This window comes from Mustela nivalis (genome assembly GCF_964662115.1).
Source record: "Mustela nivalis genome assembly, chromosome: 12".
Taxonomy (NCBI): domain Eukaryota; kingdom Metazoa; phylum Chordata; class Mammalia; order Carnivora; family Mustelidae; genus Mustela; species Mustela nivalis.
In genome coordinates this window covers 82,243,307-82,260,548 of record NC_139031.1, presented here as the reverse complement: position 1 = coordinate 82,260,548, position 17,242 = coordinate 82,243,307, and the positions used below count along the sequence as shown (strand labels likewise).

The 17,242-nt window shown below is 37.8% G+C and overlaps 1 protein-coding gene and 1 pseudogene across 3 annotated transcripts in view; one reads left to right on the top strand and one right to left on the bottom strand.

The window, feature by feature from the left end:
• The window catches only part of RSBN1L (round spermatid basic protein 1 like), a 66,163-nt gene that overhangs the window by 2,419 nt on the left and 46,502 nt on the right, over positions 1-17,242 (top strand). The window lies entirely within an intron of this gene.
• Positions 12,657-14,450, bottom strand: LOC309844730 (hsc70-interacting protein-like; annotated as a pseudogene). Its single transcript has 2 exons — positions 14,112-14,450; positions 12,657-13,874 (listed from the first exon to the last, which is right to left on the bottom strand). The product of its transcript is annotated as a hsc70-interacting protein-like (transcript).

Below are 17,242 nucleotides of genomic sequence, written 5' to 3'. Positions count from 1 at the left end.
GCTATTTTACTGAAGAAAAACTAAAAATCAAAGAGAAGGATTTTTCATTGTCTTAATGATAATGGTGAAAATCTTAAGTATTCTCCTCCTAAAGTTCAGGTTTAACTAAATTGAGGTTCTGTTTTAATCATTTTAAGAAAATTCGTCAGCAACAGTGTTATTAAAATAGAAAATTATATATTAATTCAATATAAGCATAATTACAAATAGGATGATTCTAATTTGTAATACAGTCTGTTTCTCTGGGCTTTATGTAAGAATCTTAGTGAGTGGTTGGGGCATCTGGCTGCCTCAGTCCCTGGAGCATGCAGCTCTTGATCTCGGGTCAGTGAGTTCGAGCTCCACCCTGGGCTTAGCCTTAACTTAAAATTAAAAAAAAAAATTTAAACAGTGGATGTCTTTTGTTTTAAATACATAACTCTTTCTAATGTTGCTCGAAGTTCGATACTTAGTTCATGGATAGCACAGGGTGATAGAAGTTATCCCATCCCTGGCTGATGGAACAAGCTGAATCAGAACAGGAAGTGAGCTATAAAGACACCTAAGCAAAGAAAATAGATCCTTCCCTCAAAAGGCAAACAGACATCCAAAAAATCAAGCTCCAAATTCCGATACCCAGTTGAGTTTCTGTATGGTAGTAGGATTTTTTTTTTTTTTTTTTTGTCTTTAGTGAGAACTGCCTAAATTTTTACATTGGCTACTATCCTAACAGGAATTACTTGTAGTAAATGAAACTGTGTATGAAAAGGGTTGGCAGGCCATTTAGTAAATGTCATTTGAGTCAGAAACATGATGATTTGTTTTTTAACCTCCTAATAAATTAAAAAGTGGATCAGTCCAGATAGAGTAAGGATCGTTGACAGATCTAAAAGTGAAGAGTGATAACAGAATTACAAAGGGATAGCAGTCCAAGCCCTTTTAGCATAAGAGTTGGTGCCTTAACACACCAAAAACCTGTGAGGTCATCTAGTCATAGTGGGTAGCTGACTTCCATGATAGTCTGAGTCATCATGTAAAAGTTACATTTATTTTTTTTTAATTTTTTATTAAATTTATTTTTCCTAAAAAGAAAATGTGCAAGACTTTAGATTTTAAATGAGAAAAATAACCAGATTTAGTGGTTAGAGAGGTAATCTACTTAAGAGTTCACAGCCAATTTTTCTGTAAGATTGAATAAATTTTTGAATTGGTAAATGTGGAAGGTAAGAGTGGACATGTACTGAAGATGTTCGACATTTAGAATTATGTTATGGCAAACAGCAGAACAAACATATTATTAGATAACAAAGTGCCATAAGGATTGCAGTAACCAATAAAACTTGTATAGATCTTATTTTTTTTTTTTTTTAAAGATTTTATTTATTTATTTGTCAGAGAGAGAGTGAGCGAGAGCGAGCATAGGCAGACAGAGTGGAAGGCAGAGTCAGAGGGAGAAGCAGGCTCCCTGCGGAGGGCAAGGAGCCTGATGTGGGACTTGATCCCAGGACGCTGGGATCATGACCTGAGCCGAAGGCAGCTGCTTAACCAACTGAGCCACCCAGGCGTCCCTAGATCTTATTTTTGTTAGTGCTTTTGCTTTGCATTTATTAACTTATTTTTTTCTTTAGGATGATCCTGTGAAGTATTCCAAGATAAAACCAGGGCATTTCACAGAATGTTTGGCTTGGAAGTATTGTTACAGAATTTAACTGTAATGAAAATCGAGTCTTTTTTTAGAATTGAATAAAAATTATTTTTGTTTCTATTTTAATTCCAGTTAGTATACAGTGTTATATTCGTTTCAGATGTACTGTACCATACAGTGATTCAACAGTTCCATCTATCACCAGATGATCATCATAAGTGCATGCCTTAAACCCCATCACCTATTTAACCCATCCCCCACCCACCCGGAGGAGCCTTTGGTTTGTTCTCTATAGTTAAGAGCCTGTTAGAAGTGAATAGTTTAAGGTATGTAAATGTCAGTGATTTAAGGGGGTAGGTATTGGAAGACTTTTCAAACTAGACTTTTCCCTATCTTTCTATGTTAATTCCACAATTTTAGGTTAAATTTATACTCAGAGGGGTGCCTGGGTGGCTCAGTGGGTTAAGGTTAAAGCCTCTGCCTTGGCTCAGGTCATGATCCCAGGATCCTGGAATCAAGCCCCACATCAGGCTCTCTGCTTGGCAGGGAGCCTGCTTCCTGTGCTCTCTCTCTCTCTCTCTCTCTCTCTCTCTCGCTCTCTCTCTCTCTCTCTGCCTGCCTCTCTGCCTAGTTGTGATCACTATTTGTCAAATAAAATAAATAATAAAAATCTTAAAAAAAATTCATAGAGGTTTTGTCATTATGACCATGTATTTGTCACTGCTGAAATAGTTTACTGTGATTTCATTTTCTTGTGTAACCTTTGTTGTTCATGCCTCATTTTTTCATTTGCTTAGTTTTGTCTGGCAAAGTCTTTCTATACCCTCCAGCAGCTGCATAAAATGCTTCTCAGTACAATTTTCCACATGGTCAAATCTGTCAGATAAACTTATCAGTTCTATTTGTTCCTGTAGTCATCTCCTCTGTAGCTGTCTTTCTTCCTGCTTTAGTCTGGATTGTTTTCTCTTTAGGCCTGCTGCAAAGCTGTCATCGTGGGACTTCCCTTAACTGACATTCTGGGAGTTTCTTTCACTTTCGCTGAGTCCCTTTTTTCTGGACCGTATGCCTTCTTTTGGTTTATTCCTTCATTTTTGTTTCCCCAGTTATTGCTGTGATAATGTGTATTGGAAAAACAGTTTTTTAAAATTTATTTTTACGCTCATGCTAGACTGTTGGGCTGTTGAGAGATTTCTGTATCGGAAATCATTTTCCCTCAAAAGTTTGGAGGTGTTCCCATATTGCCTGGCTTCCAGTATTGATGTTGAGAAATTTGATCTCCAAAAGTTGTCTTTTTTCCACAATCTGGGAGATTTCAGCCTTTTTTTGAGTTTTTAAATTTTAGCTCTCTTTTTAAACAGTGTTTTATGAACTTTTGTTTTTTGTTCCTGTAATTGTAACATCTTGTACTTTTTTCATGGGTGCAGCATCTTCTATTATCTCTTCAAGGATATTAATTATAGTTTCCTCATTTCTTGCATGGTTTTTGGTTCCTCTAAAACTTTTTGTTATTGTTGATTTTGGTCTTGTTGGAGGCTTTCTTCAGATCTCTGTGATCCTTAGCAGTTCCTTCATACTCAAGGAATGTTCAAAGCTGACTGAAAGCTCACTGGACATGCATGAGCATGGCTTAGTGACTAATAAACTCTGATGTTTTACCTTTTCTTTAAAAAAAAAAAAAAGATTTTATTTTTAAGTAATCTCTACACCCAATGTGGTGTTCGAACTTACAACTCCAAGATCAAGAATCACATGTTGTACTGACTGAGGCAGCTGGTTGCCCCTCCCATATTTTATCTTTACTTCTTTTCTCTGGGTAGTGGGTTGAGAGGGTTTTCAGTTTCTTCAGATAAAGATCCTTCATTTTTCTGTGTGTTTGTATAACTGGAATAATGGAGAGGAGGGGATTTGCAGAGGTAATGAGTTTAGATGGTGGGGCTCTAGTGGTTGATGGAGGAAGGAAGCTACAAATTTCACTATTCAGTTTCTAAATTTTCACCTACTCTCCCTGTTTCCACATCAGCATTTCACTTCTTGCTTTTTCTGTGTGGGATGCACCTGAGCTTGGAGCCATTCTGATTCAGTTTTGCTGGAGATCATACCTCATTCCTGTCGGGGTGAGTTGAACGGGGGCGGGGTGGGGGGAGGAAGCGAGCATAATAGAAGGTTAGTGTAAGTCCCTACAGAGATAGTTTCAAAAAATCCTATTTACTCTGCAGTATTCCTAGAGGGGCTTAGAAATTGGAGGTACTGAAAGAGGCAAGAGGGCAGAATCAATCCCGGCCCCTCCCACCCACACGGACACGCATTCACTCTCCCTCTCTCATGTTGCAGCATGTGTCAGAATTTCCTTTTTAAGGCTGAATAATGTTCCATTATATGTATATACCACATTTTGTTTGTACATTCATCCCTTGATATACACTCAGATTCTTCTACCTTTTTGGCTGTTGTGAATAATGCTGCTGTGAACATGGGTGAAAAGATATCTATTTGAGTCCCTGCTTTCAGTTCTTTTGGGTATATGCCCTGAAATAGAACTGCTGGATCATATGGTAATCATTTAATTTAAGGAACTGCCATACTGTTTTCCCTAACTGTTTTCCATAGCAGTTGCACCGTTTTACATTGCCACCAGCTGTGCGCAAGTGTTGGATTAACTATTTAGTATCAGAAAAGTAAATCTAAGTATGCAGACAAAAAAACTCTCAGTAACATTTATTTGGAGCAGGTACTTGTGAAGTCAGGGTGCGGTCAGCCACGACAGCTTAGGAAATAAAATTTGGGGGCTTGGTGGGAGAAAAAAAAGGCATTTATTGAGTGCTTGTCATAAGCCATGGTATTATCTCAATATTTTTAGATTAAAACTCTGAGTTTTTCTTAGCTCACTCAGAATTGCATAGCTAATGTGTAAAGAATTTGGATCAGCCCCATCTCTGGAAGAGTGTGAGCCTAACTACACAACGCTACAGTTAACTTAATTTTTTCCCTTTAGGCTGTGATAAACAGGAAGAAGAAAGAGAAGATGAACTTTAAAACTTTTTCCAAGTTATTTCTTTTTTCCTAACTTTTTATTATAAAAAATTTTAAGCATACAGAAAAGCTGAAAGAATAATACAGTGATCTTATTTATATAGATTTCCTCCTAGATTCAACAGCTGTTAATATTTTATGTTATATATGCAGTGAATCATTTGAAAGATTTTTTTTTTCTTAAATTCATGAGAAACAGAGAGGCAGAGAGAGAAGTAGGCTCCCTGTGGAGTAGAGAGCCCGAGCAGAACTTGATCCCAGGACCCTGGGATCATGACCTGAGCTAAAGGCAGACGCTTAACTGACTGAGGCACCCAGGCACCCCAACCCTTTTTTTTAATTTATGAGAGACAGAGGCAGAGGCAGAGGCAGATGTAATGAGTCATTTAAAAGTAAACTATAGACATCATGATACTTTACTCTTTTTTTTTTTTTTTTTTAAATTTTATTTGACACAGAAAGAGCATGAGAAGAGTGAGCAGCAGGGAGAATGCATGAGCAGAGGGAGAAGCAGGATCCCCACTGAGCAGGGAGCCTAGTTCGGGGCTCTATCCCGGGACTCCGGAATCATGACCTGAGCCAAAGGCAGATGCTTAACCCTGAGCCACCCAGGTGTCCCATGATACTTCATTCTTAAATATTTCAGCCTTCATTTTTTTTTTTTTTTAAAGATTTTTTTTTTTTTTAATTTATTTATTTGACAGAGAGAGATCACAAGTAGACAGAGAGGCAGGCAGAGAGAGAGGGAGGGAAGCAGGCTCCCTGCTGAGCAGAGAGCCCGATGCGGGCCTCGATCCCAGGACCCTGAGATCATGACCTGAGCCGAAGGCAGGGGCTTAACCCACTGAGCCACCCAGGTGCCCATTCAGCCTTCATTTTCTAAAAGTAACCACATAATTACATTAACTTTAAAACATTTAAGAAAATAATTATATAACCAGTGCGTGTTTAGTCTTCCAATAACCCTCAGTTTCCCCCGTTGCATCCCAAACACACTACATGTTTATTTAGTTAGCTATTTTTATAATACCATTTACTTGAGCGATACTTTCTTTTTAAAAAATTTTTACCTCTTTTTTTAAAAAAATACAATTAATTAATTTTTTAAAGATTATTTATTTATTTGACAGAGATCACACGTAGGCAGAGAGGCAGCCAAAGAGAGAGGAGGAAGCAGGCTCCCTGCTGAGCACACAGCCGGATGTGGGGCTCCATCCCAGACCCTGGGATCATGACCTGAGCCAAAGGCAGAGGCTTTAACCCACTGAGCCACTCAGGCGCCTCTTTACCTCTGTTTTTAATCTGGAACTGTCCTGCTCCCTTCTTCCTTTATATGACATTGACTTTTGGAAGGTACTAGTTCAACATACCTTCTTATTTTGTAGGTTTTTTTATACTCATAATTTCTAAACATTTATTTTATCATGGTATTTATTTTTTTTAAGATTTTATTTTTATTTTATTTCTTGTAAAGGTTTTATTTATTTGTGAGTGAGTGTGTGAGAGAGTGAGCTTGAGCAGTGGGAAGGACAAAGGGAGAGGGATTAGAGATAAGTAGACTCCCCTCTGAGCAGGAAACACAACATGGGACTGGATCCCAGGACCTTGAGATGCTGACCTGAGCCTGAGGCAGCTGCTTAAACCATTAAGCCACCCAGGGTACCCTTAAAGATTTTATTTTTAAGTAATTTCTACATCAGTGTTGTGGTATTTAGCTTGATTCTTTGTATTTATTATAACTAGAAATTAGGTATCAAGATCAAGCCTGATTAATCCAGATTAAATAGTTTTGGTAAGAATATTTCATAAGTGTACTTCATATTGCATCCCCTTTGAAGGCATATAATATTAAGATTGTGCCATTAGTAAATTGGTTGAGGTGACCATAATCCCCATTACACTAGTTCATTTTTCTGTTTACATTTAGTTTGTAATCTGTGTGTTGATGATTTGTGAATATCTAATTTCCTAGCAATTTTTTACTTGATGGCTTCAGTATTAATTAATGATTTTTGCCTGAGTCACCCATTCTTTTCATGCTTAAAGAATGATGCCAAACTATTTCTAAATAAAGGAATTAGATTTGGGAATGGAGAATTCAAAATAATTTGTTACTCTTGTATTTAGATTAAAATTTGGCAATCTATTTTGATTTTGGGTACCAGAGTAAATACGTTCATTGGTATTATTAGAATCTATGGTAAACACTTTTCTTGTATTCTTAATTCATCACAGTTTGAATTTTGGAAAGCTACTTGCAGAATGCTTTTCATTAAAGATTGAGTGTAGTAGTCCAGTTACAATAGTTATTGGTTATAATACTAGTAATATGGGCCCAAAATAAGAAGTCCTGCCAGTTTTTTTGAATATACTGAATATATATTAGTATAGTGTCTTAAATACTATATATATTTCAAAATTATGACCTCTATTTCATAATGTTCTCTGTTGACTAATATAAATTAACTATATACCTATATGAATTCACATTTAAATAGATTATATGACTTCCTTCAGAGCACGCATCTTTTTAGTCATCATTTTATGATCTTTGCCATGTACTCAATAATTGATTTGAAGAAAAAAATACTTTTTATTAAGAAATTAATTCTGTCTGTTCGCTTTGCACTAGAAATTTAAGTAACTATTCTTGTTAGTTTTTTTATAGAAAGTGTATATATTTTCTTTAGATATTATTTAATTCAGAACCACTTTCAGTGGTTTGACATGTGGAACCATGTTCTGGAAAGCTGATGACCCAGGGCATTCATTTTATGGCTGAATCACTGATGAACTTTATACCTTAAAGGAGTAAGTAATCACCAGTTTTCATTTTTCTCCTTTGAGGATGATGAAAATATCAGGATTAGTAAATTCTGTCAGGCTTTTTTGAGTTGGGCCAAAAGTTGATGTAGTGAGTACAGTTTGAGCTAGAATTTATGTTTCTTGAGGACAGAAACAACAATAATAAAAACAATAATAACAGTAATTAACACTTACAGAACTGTACTCAGCACTTTGTATTTTTATTTAATTTTTACATCTTCTTAAAGTTTAGTTAGATATTAGCCTCTTGTAAGTACTGAATGGAAGCTCAGGAAATTTAAGTAACTTGCCCAAGGATATTAAGTATGTAGTCTGTCTAAGTTTTAGATCATTGTGTAGTTTGACTTAAGGGCTCCAGCTCTAAACTATTGTGCAAACTGTGTTAATGTTTTTAAATCTCCTTCATTCAGAATTGTACCTTACATTATGAGCTAGTTTGCCAAATAAACGAATCAGACTTCAGAGGAAGAGTAGGACTTAGGTAAGTGGAGATGATGGAGACGGACTTGTTAGGGGGAATGGTGTGAGCAAGATCGTAGAGATAGGAGTGTACATTGCCATGTTCCGTGGTCTGTGACTAGAACCATTCAGCTAGGATTGGTGATCTTGTACAAAGTTGGGAAAAAGCACCTCATGCCAGTTGAAAGTTTGCCACAATATGCCTGCTGTTTGCCAGGATAGGGAGTTTGGACTTCATTCTGTGGACAACAGCAAGGCATAGTTTATTTTATTTTATTTTATTTTTTTAATAGAGTAATTTATTCAAATTGGTATTTTAGGAATACTAATTTGTTAGCATTGTGTAGGATGAATTGGCTGAGAGAAAAATTAGAGACAGGGATACTGGAGACTACTGTAGTAATAAAATGGAGTGATTTTAGTGGTAAAATGATTGATACTCCTGGACATGGAAAAGAAAAGATTTTGAGAGGGAATGTATGCTTGAGCTTCATGATTATCAAATATGTTGCAAGAAAGGAGGAATTTTTATATTTAATTTTATAGTCTCAGATGGAGGGAATAAAATGTTGGTGGGTCTGCAGGAGAACTAGTTGAAAAAGATGGATAGGAGTTTGAGATACAGGCAAATACCTTTATGTTAAGAGTTCTGTTATCAGGGTGCCTGGGTGATTCAGTGGGTTAAGCCTCTGCCTTTGGCTCAGTCATGATCCCAGGGTCTTGGGATCGAGCCCCGTATCAGGCTCTCTGCTTGGCAGGGAGCCTGCTTCCCCCTCTCTCTGCCTGCCTCTCTGCTGGCTTGTGATCTCTGTCTGTCAAATTAATAAGTAAAATCTTTTAAAAAGTTTCATAGTGGCAGGCAACAAATACTGCTTTTTCTGTGGGCAGCAATAACCTCAGATCCTCTCTTAGGTAGCCAGCTGTTAACAGCCATTTAAAGGTCTCAAAAAGGGGCGCCTGGGTGGCTCAGTGGGTTAAGCCGCTGCCTTCGGCTCAGGTCATGATCCCAGGGTCCTGGGATCGAGCCCGGCATCGGGCTCTCTGCTCAGCAGGGAGCCTGCTTCCTCCTCTCTCTCTGCCTGCCTCTCTGCCTGCTTGTGATCTCTCACTGTCAAATAAATAAATAAAATCTTTAAAAAAAAAAAAAAATAAAGGTCTCAAAAAAATCAAGATTATGCATGGTTCCTTAACCTTTACTCCATCCTAACAACTTAGCAATTTACCTTCCATTTGTCTTCCCTCTTCTGGCCTCCCTCATCATTGTCCTTATCTCTCCTGCTACTACTTCAGCCTTTAGATCAGTTTGGGACCTTTTTACAGTCTTCTCTGGCTTTGCTAATCACCCTGTTGGTTTTCTAGTGTCTCTCATTAGCACTTGCCAAATCTTTGTTTAGAGTTTTAGATCCTTATATTCAGCTGCCTCTTTGACCTAGTCACTATTAGATGTTTCACCGAACTGTAAAATTAACATGTTCAAAACTCAGCCTTCGTTACTCAAATTTGTCTTGCTGTGTATGTTCCTTATCTCAGTTCTTGAAAACTAGATTCTGCACTTTACCTTCATCCAACCTGTAGCCAAATCTTGTTAGTTCCAGTCACCATTTTTTATATCTGTCTCCTTTCCCTGTCCTTTCCACTAGTCTTACTTAGTTCAAATTACCATTATTTCTAGCCTAAATTATTGTATAACTGCCTCCTTTTTGGGCTCCCTACTTCAGATCCGTGATCTTTCATTTCATTTTTCATGCTACAGCCTAAGTGATAGCTAGAGATCTGATCACATATTTGATTATATCACTTTTCTCTTTATGAGATGATGTTTAAATTCCTAAAAATGTCCTCCAAGGCTTTTGTTCACCTCTTTAGCTTCTCCTCAGTGCTCCTTGCTGCAGAACTTTGTCTACCCATTATCCCTAGTCCCACCTTTTTACTGCACTTAGCTGTGTCTTCTCATATTTTAGGACTCCACTTGAAAAGGAGGCCTTTGCTATTTCCTAGATGAGGTTAGGTCCCCTTGGTGTCTCTTCCCATGTCACCTTGCCCTAATTCCATCCTGACTTTATTCACTTCATTTTAATCCCTTCTTAGTTGTCCTCTTCACTAGACACAGAGCCTGTGAAATCTGGGGGCTGTGGTTATCTTGTTTCACATCAGGGTCCTCTGGGTAGTCAATAGCTGTTTGGGAAATGAACAAGTTATACTGCAATTCAGCCCTTTCTGCCTGCTGTGAAGAGATATCTGATGGTTATTCAGGAAAATTTTGGCAGGTATTTCAAAGTAAGAACAGCAGGAAAGTGATAATGGGATGAGAAGTTGATCAGCAGCTCACAGACAATGGTTAAATTGTCAGGTGAACACAAGAGGTAGATATTAATGGCATGAGAACTAGGAAGGAAAGTCACTATGTGGATGATAATAATTGTATTGTGTTTGACTCACCCTGAATTATCAGAACTGCCATTTTGTACACTCCAATCTCAAAAAAATGAAGCTTATCACTATATTATGCAAAAAGGAAATTTTGCTTTTAATCTGTATATATTTACAAAACCCATAAGGGCATTATAAATGGAATTGTAATTTATTTAGACATAAAATTAGATAGAAATTAAGATTAATTTTGTTCCAACAATCAGATAGTTTTTAATACCATTTTAACAGCATTTATTAAATAGTTCATTCTTTGCACTCTGATGTAGAATGCCAGTTTTTATCCTATACTAAAATCATGTGTGCTTGGATCTATTATTATTTTCTAAATTATTTATTTATCTATTTAAATTTTTTTTATTTTAAAAATATTTTTATTTATTTATTTGACAGAGATCACAAGTAGGCAGAGCAGCAGGCAGAGAGAGAGAGAGAGAGAGAGAGAGAGAGGAGGAAGCAGGCTCCCTGCTGAGCAGAGAGCCCGATGCGGGTCTCGATCCCAGGACCCCGGGATCATGACCTGAGCCGAAGGCAGTGACTTTAACCCACTGATCCACCCAGGCGCCCCAATATTTTTTTATTTTTAAGTAATCTCTGCACCCTTTGTAGGACTGGAAATCACAACCTGGAGATCAACAGATGCATGCTCTACTGACTAAGCACCAGCTGCCTCCTTGGGTCTGTTTTTAGCTTTCCAGTTCTTATATTTATCAGTTCATTTCTGCTCAAGTAACACTCTCATCTTTACTGTATCTTTAGAGTAGATTTGGTATCTATAGGGCAAGGCCCCCCTGCTTCCGTACTCTTTTTCAGAATTTTCTTGGCGTTTTAAAATATCAGGCTTATTGAGGTATAATTTACTTAAGATAAAATTTATCCGTTTATGGTATATGGTTCAGTGAGTTTTTTTGTTTTTTTAAGATTTTATTTATTTATTTGACAGACAGAGATCACTAGTAGGCAGAGAGGCAGGCAGAGAGGGGAAGCAGGCTCCCTGCTGAGCAGAACTCCCCATGTGATGAGGGACTCTATCCCAGGACCCTGAGTTGATGACTGGAGCTGAAGGCAAAGGCTTCACCCACTGAGCCCCCTAGGTGCCCTGAGTTCAGTGAGTTTTAATAAGTGTACATTGTAGCCACCAGCACAGTCATGATATTTTATCTTAGTTCACGATGTTCCCTTTTGCCACTTGTTGCTCTTACCTCCAATCCCCGGGGGTGATTTGTCTTTTGTCCCACTAGTTTTGCCTTTTCCAGAATGTGATGTAAGTTGAATCTTAATCTGTCTTCTTTATGTTTGGCTTCTTTCACTTAGTATATTGCTTTGAAGACTAGTCAGTATTGTTGCATTAATCAGTTTATTCCTTTTATTTCTCAGTAGTAATTCATTGCATAGAGATATTACAATTTGTTTTTCCATTCTCCAGTTGATGACATTTGGATTGTTTCTGTTTTTTGATGATTGTGAATAAGCCTGCTATAGTCATTCACAGATAAATCTTGTGGTGGACACATGCTTTCATTCTCTTGAGCACATATCCAGAAGTGAAATCACTGGGTTGTATGGTTAAGTTTATATTTAACTTCTAAGAAATTTCTGTACTTTTCTAAAGTGGCTGTACTTTTTTTGTTACCGCCAGCCCTTGATATTGTTATTGTCTACTAAATCTTCATCATCTTAGTGGATATGTAGTAGTGGTTCTTTATGGTTTTAATTTGCAGTTCCCTAATGACTTCTGCTGTTGAGCATCATTTTATGTGCTTATTTTCCATTCCTGTCTCTTCTTTGAAGTGTCTGTTCAGATTATGTGTTATTTTAATTTTTAAATTGCAATCATTCTTTATATATTCTGTGTACAAGTTCTTTATCAGATACATATTTCACAAATGTAGTCTCCCGTTCTGTGACTTTGCATTCCCTTAATATTGTCCTTCACACTTTCTCATAGCAGAAAAATGTAATTTTGGTGAAGTCCACTTCATAATTTCTTTTATGGTTCCTGCTTTTTGTGTCTTAACTGAGAGAGCTTTGCCTAACCCAGGGTCACACAGGTTTTCTCTTATGTTTTCTTTTAGATACTTTATAGTTTTAGGTTTTTACCTTTAGAACTGTAGTACATTTTGAGAATTTTTGTATTTGAGGTTTGGATCAAAGTTCCCTTACTCTTATTTTTCCTTGTTGATTAAATTGAAATTATTTTGTGAAGTCCACTCTCCTGCCCCACCCCCACTCCCACCCCAATCACCTAGGGGTTTTCATTAAATTTATTGATTACTTTATAATTAAAAGCTACATGTATGCTTTACCTATTCTTATATTCTTTTATATCTTCATAACATTTATCGCTAATTTTCAGAAACGTTATTTATTTATTTATTAAGATTTTATTTATTTTTATTTTTATTTTTAATTTTTTTTTTTTAGGGACTAACACACCCTTTTAATATGTTTTTAAATATTTTTAAGATTTAAAAAGTGTTTAAAGTTTGTAGTTCCTAGTAGGAAAACATTATCTGAATGAAAACCCTAATGGCAAACCATTGTAGAATATTTCAGTTGCATGGGGAGCAGAGGGGTAGGGATTCTCTTCACAGCCCCCCAGCTCTCTTCATGAGAAGGTCGGAGGTACACTGGTTTGTATTATTGCGACATCCATTAGGTGAGCGAAGTTGCTTTTCCTTCAGCAAGGGCTTTATTTGTTAGATGGCATTATGCTTGACCTCCAAATTTGGCTGGCAATTTACTGATGAGATTCATAACCTTTGGGTGTTCTGATATTTTGACATATTCGCTGGGTTCTGGGCCACATCCTGGAAGGCCACCGTAACTTCTGGATCCTGCATGGCTGCAAGAACTTCCAGATCACTAAGAATTTCATTGAGCCCAGGCATTCCTGCCATCCCAGGCATCCCCCCTGCCATTCCAGGCATTCCTCCAGGAAAATTACCAGGCATTCCCCCAGGAAAGCCACCTGGGAAAGAGCCATACTGAGCTCCTGATTGTTGTCTGGCTTCTTCCTCCCTCTGGGCTCTCTCATGTTCTTCCCGAGCCTTCTTAACCCTTTCTTTCTTTCTTTGATCTCTCGCTCTTCACGTTTTCGCTCATATTTTCTCCGATGTTCAGCAATTTTCTGGGCCCTCGGTTGAACTTCTTTCAGCATTGCACTAGCATCTTCATCATAATCCAGTTTACAAGCAAAGGCAAGAGCATGTGCTGCTTCTTCCCAATACCCAGAAGTCTGTGTGCTTTCCTGCACCACTTAAAAGGCTGAGCTGAATCAGAATTTATTTCAATAGCTCTGTCACAGTCTCGAATGGCAGCATTTGGCTTCTGTAATTTGATGAAGACACTGGCTCTCTTGGCATACAGAATGGCCAAGCGAGGATTTAATTTGATGGCATCTGTGAACAAGTCAATGGCTTTCTGTAGTTCACCACCATTTAGGGCATCAATGGTAGCCATTTTTTTTAATCATTTGCCTGATCCATCATTTCCTCAGTTATCTCTACATTTTCATCTCCCATTTCTTTTTTTTTTCCTTTTCTTTTCTTTTTTTTTTTTTAAGATTTTATTTATTTGTCAGAGAGAGCGAGCGAGAGTGAGCACAGGCAGACAGAGTGGAAGGCAGAGTCAGACGGAGAAGCAGGCTCCCTGCGGAGCAAGGAGCCCGATATGGGACTCGATCCCAGGACGCTGGTATCATGACCTGAGCCGAAGGCAGCTGCTCAACCAACTGAGCCACCCAGGCGTCCCTCATCTCCCATTTCTTGAGGGGCATCGGTATCTGGTTCAGTCACACCTTCATTGGCAATTTCTAGAACACTCTCCTCACTTGATGGTTCATCTGTCTTTATGTATTCCTCCGCCTTCTTACTATCTTGTTTTTCTTCCTTGATACTGTCTTCTGATTTAGTTTTATGAGTGGCAGGTGGTATTTTACCCCCCATGCTTCCACCCACTCCCGCGGGAAACGCATTTCCTCGGTGTGCAGAACGCTCGGATCCTGCTTACACATTTTCACGAAAGTCCGAAGCTCGCTGTTCCAGAGGCAGTGGCAGGCGCAGCTGAGGTTGCGAACCGATTCCAGGCGCGGGTACTAGCTCAGCGTGATCCTGTGGAAGGGGGCGGCTCTAAGATTTTATTTGTTTATTTCTCAAAGATCACAAGTAGGCAAAGAGGCAGGCGGGGGGTGGGGGGGGGCAAGCTCCCTGCTGACTAGAGAGCCCAATGGGGACTCGATCCCAGGACCATGACCTGAGCTGAAGGCAGAGGCATTAACCCACTGAGCCACCCATGTGCCCCAAATTTATCGATATTTAATATAGATTATGAGTTTTCTTATGGTATTTTGTTCCATTTTGGGGAGTCCCCCCCCAGATTATTACGGGTATATAAGAAAGCTTTTGTTTTTTCTGCATATACTTGATAATTGGGTATGTAAGTATATAGTAGTGAAAGGTTTTCATTTCTTCATAATCAGGAACAGGTTTCTTTTCTTTCCTTCCTTCCTTCCTTTCTTTCTTTCTTTTTTTTTTTTTTTTTAAAGTAGCCTCTATTCCCAGTGTGGGGCTTGAACTAATGACCCTGAGATTGAGAATCACATGTCTACTGACTGAGCCAACCAGGGGCCCCAAGGAACAAATTGAATCACAATAAGGTACTTTGTGATATTCAGGAAATAATTTCTTGTGATACTTCAAGCATTGTTTGTCTTTGAAATCTGAGATCTCTGTTAGCAGAGTATAACTGTTGAGCTTGACAAACATTTTTAGTGCTTAGGTGCTGTGGTAGGTTTTAGTAAAAATTACAAAATCAACAATACAACGTTTCTGCCTTAAAGAACCTTAAGCAGTCTAGCAGGATACTAGAAAAAGTAATTATAATATTTAATGCTATAAGTTAAACACCACAAGACGGATGGGAAGTAATATTGGGACTAGTGGAAATGGGAGTAGGCAGATATTAAGAAAGGGAGAAGAGGTGCACGAGGGAGGAGGGGATGTTTGAGAGAACCTTTGAAGGACAGTATGGTAGGATTTCAGTAAAGAAATAAAGGAATTGGGACTCCTGCGTGGCTCAGTCAGTTAGTGTTTGCCTTCAGTTCAGGTTGTCTGGCTCCTTACTCAGTGGGGAGCCTGCTTCACCCTCTGCCTGTCACTCCCCCATTTGTGCATACTTTCTCTCTCTCTCTCTCTCTGTGTCAAATAAATACATAAGATCTTTAAAAAAATGAAGGAGGGGCACCTGGGTGGCTCAGTGGGTTAAAGCCTCTGCCTTCAGCTCCGTTCGTGATCCCAGGTTTCTGGGATTGAGCCCCGCGTCGGTCCCTCTGCTTGGTGGGGGAGCCTGCTTCCTCCTCTCTCTCTCTCTCTCTGCCTGCCTGTCTGCCTACCTGTGATCTCTGTCTGTCAGATAAGTAAATATAAACAATAACAAAAAAAGGAATTCTAGGTAGAGAGCATTATTTGAAGTGTAACATTCATGAAACTTGATAGGAAAGCAGTGATGCAATGCCGTAAAAGCTAAAGGAAGAAAATAATTTTGAGATGTTTGATTATAGTTCTGACATTATATATTGCTAAGCATCTTTATCCTAGCCCTTCGCTTCTGATTTTAAAATATCAGTGTGTTTTATAAGACAAATTCTGTTCTGAAGTCAGTGCAAGATTTGTACATATATAACTTACCCCAAACAATGTCTTCATTGACTCTAAGGCTTTGTGAAGGATATATTATCTATTGCTGTGTAACAAGCTTAAAACTTCGTGGACTAAAATACAACCATTTTGTTACATTTGATGATTTTATGTGTCAGAAATTCCAGCAGGATTTACTAGGTGATTTTGCTTCATGCGGGGTTGACTTGGGTTTCTCGGCGGTGGTCAGTTGGTGGCTGGTCTTTTTTAGTAGGTCCCAAGATGGCTTTACTCACTTGGGTGTTTTCTCATCCCTCTGATAACTAGATGCTAAGCTGAGCCCCTCTCTGTCTGTGTCATCTTGGGGCCTTTCCACATAATCTCATCAGGATAGTTGCATTTCTTACATGATAGCTTAGGACTCCAAGAGACCTGAGTGTAAACAGCAAGGCTTCTTATAACCTAGCTTTGGAAGTCTGAATCATTTCCTCCCTGTACACACATTAAGGCATTAATATTTGTAATGTATTACAAATTATATTAAAATAATTAAAATAAATTAAAATAAGAATTTGTAATATATTACATAATAGGTATATTTGTTTCATAAAATTTCTTTTAGAGTACATTCTAAATTGAAAATAGATAAAACACCTATAGGAACATTATTTAATGATATTAATATAAAACTTTTTAAAATTTAGAACTTTAATTCATCGTATGAGAAACATAATTAAGAGTATACAGTAAGAGTAGTGGTTCCTATATATGCTGTTATTATTAACTGAAAACTGTATGATTTACTGTTTGCATTATAGAGTATAATAGTAATTAAATACTCTAATTGTATAATGTTGACTTTAGAGATCTAGAATGCCCCATTTTGTGTGTGAATCACATTTTATATAATAGCTGTAGTATAAAATTCAGTGACCAGAGTGTTTTAAGTTTGTGATCTAGATACTGAGTATAATGCCTCAGTACTTTTATGTCTTGCTTTTACAATATTTTGAGAGGAGGAAAACTAATTGTACTTCTGTTTTGGAGGCAGATCTTTTGTGGTAGGTCAGTGAAACAAGCCTGACCTGAACTTTTTGATTACAGTAGGAGAGGGAGCCCAGACCACTATTTCTTGTTATGCCTAGCTTGGCTTTCATGTAGCTACATATATCTTTATTTTTTGTTTTCCTTTTAGTGATTCTGTGTTTTTGTGGCTACTGTAACTATACTGTTTTAT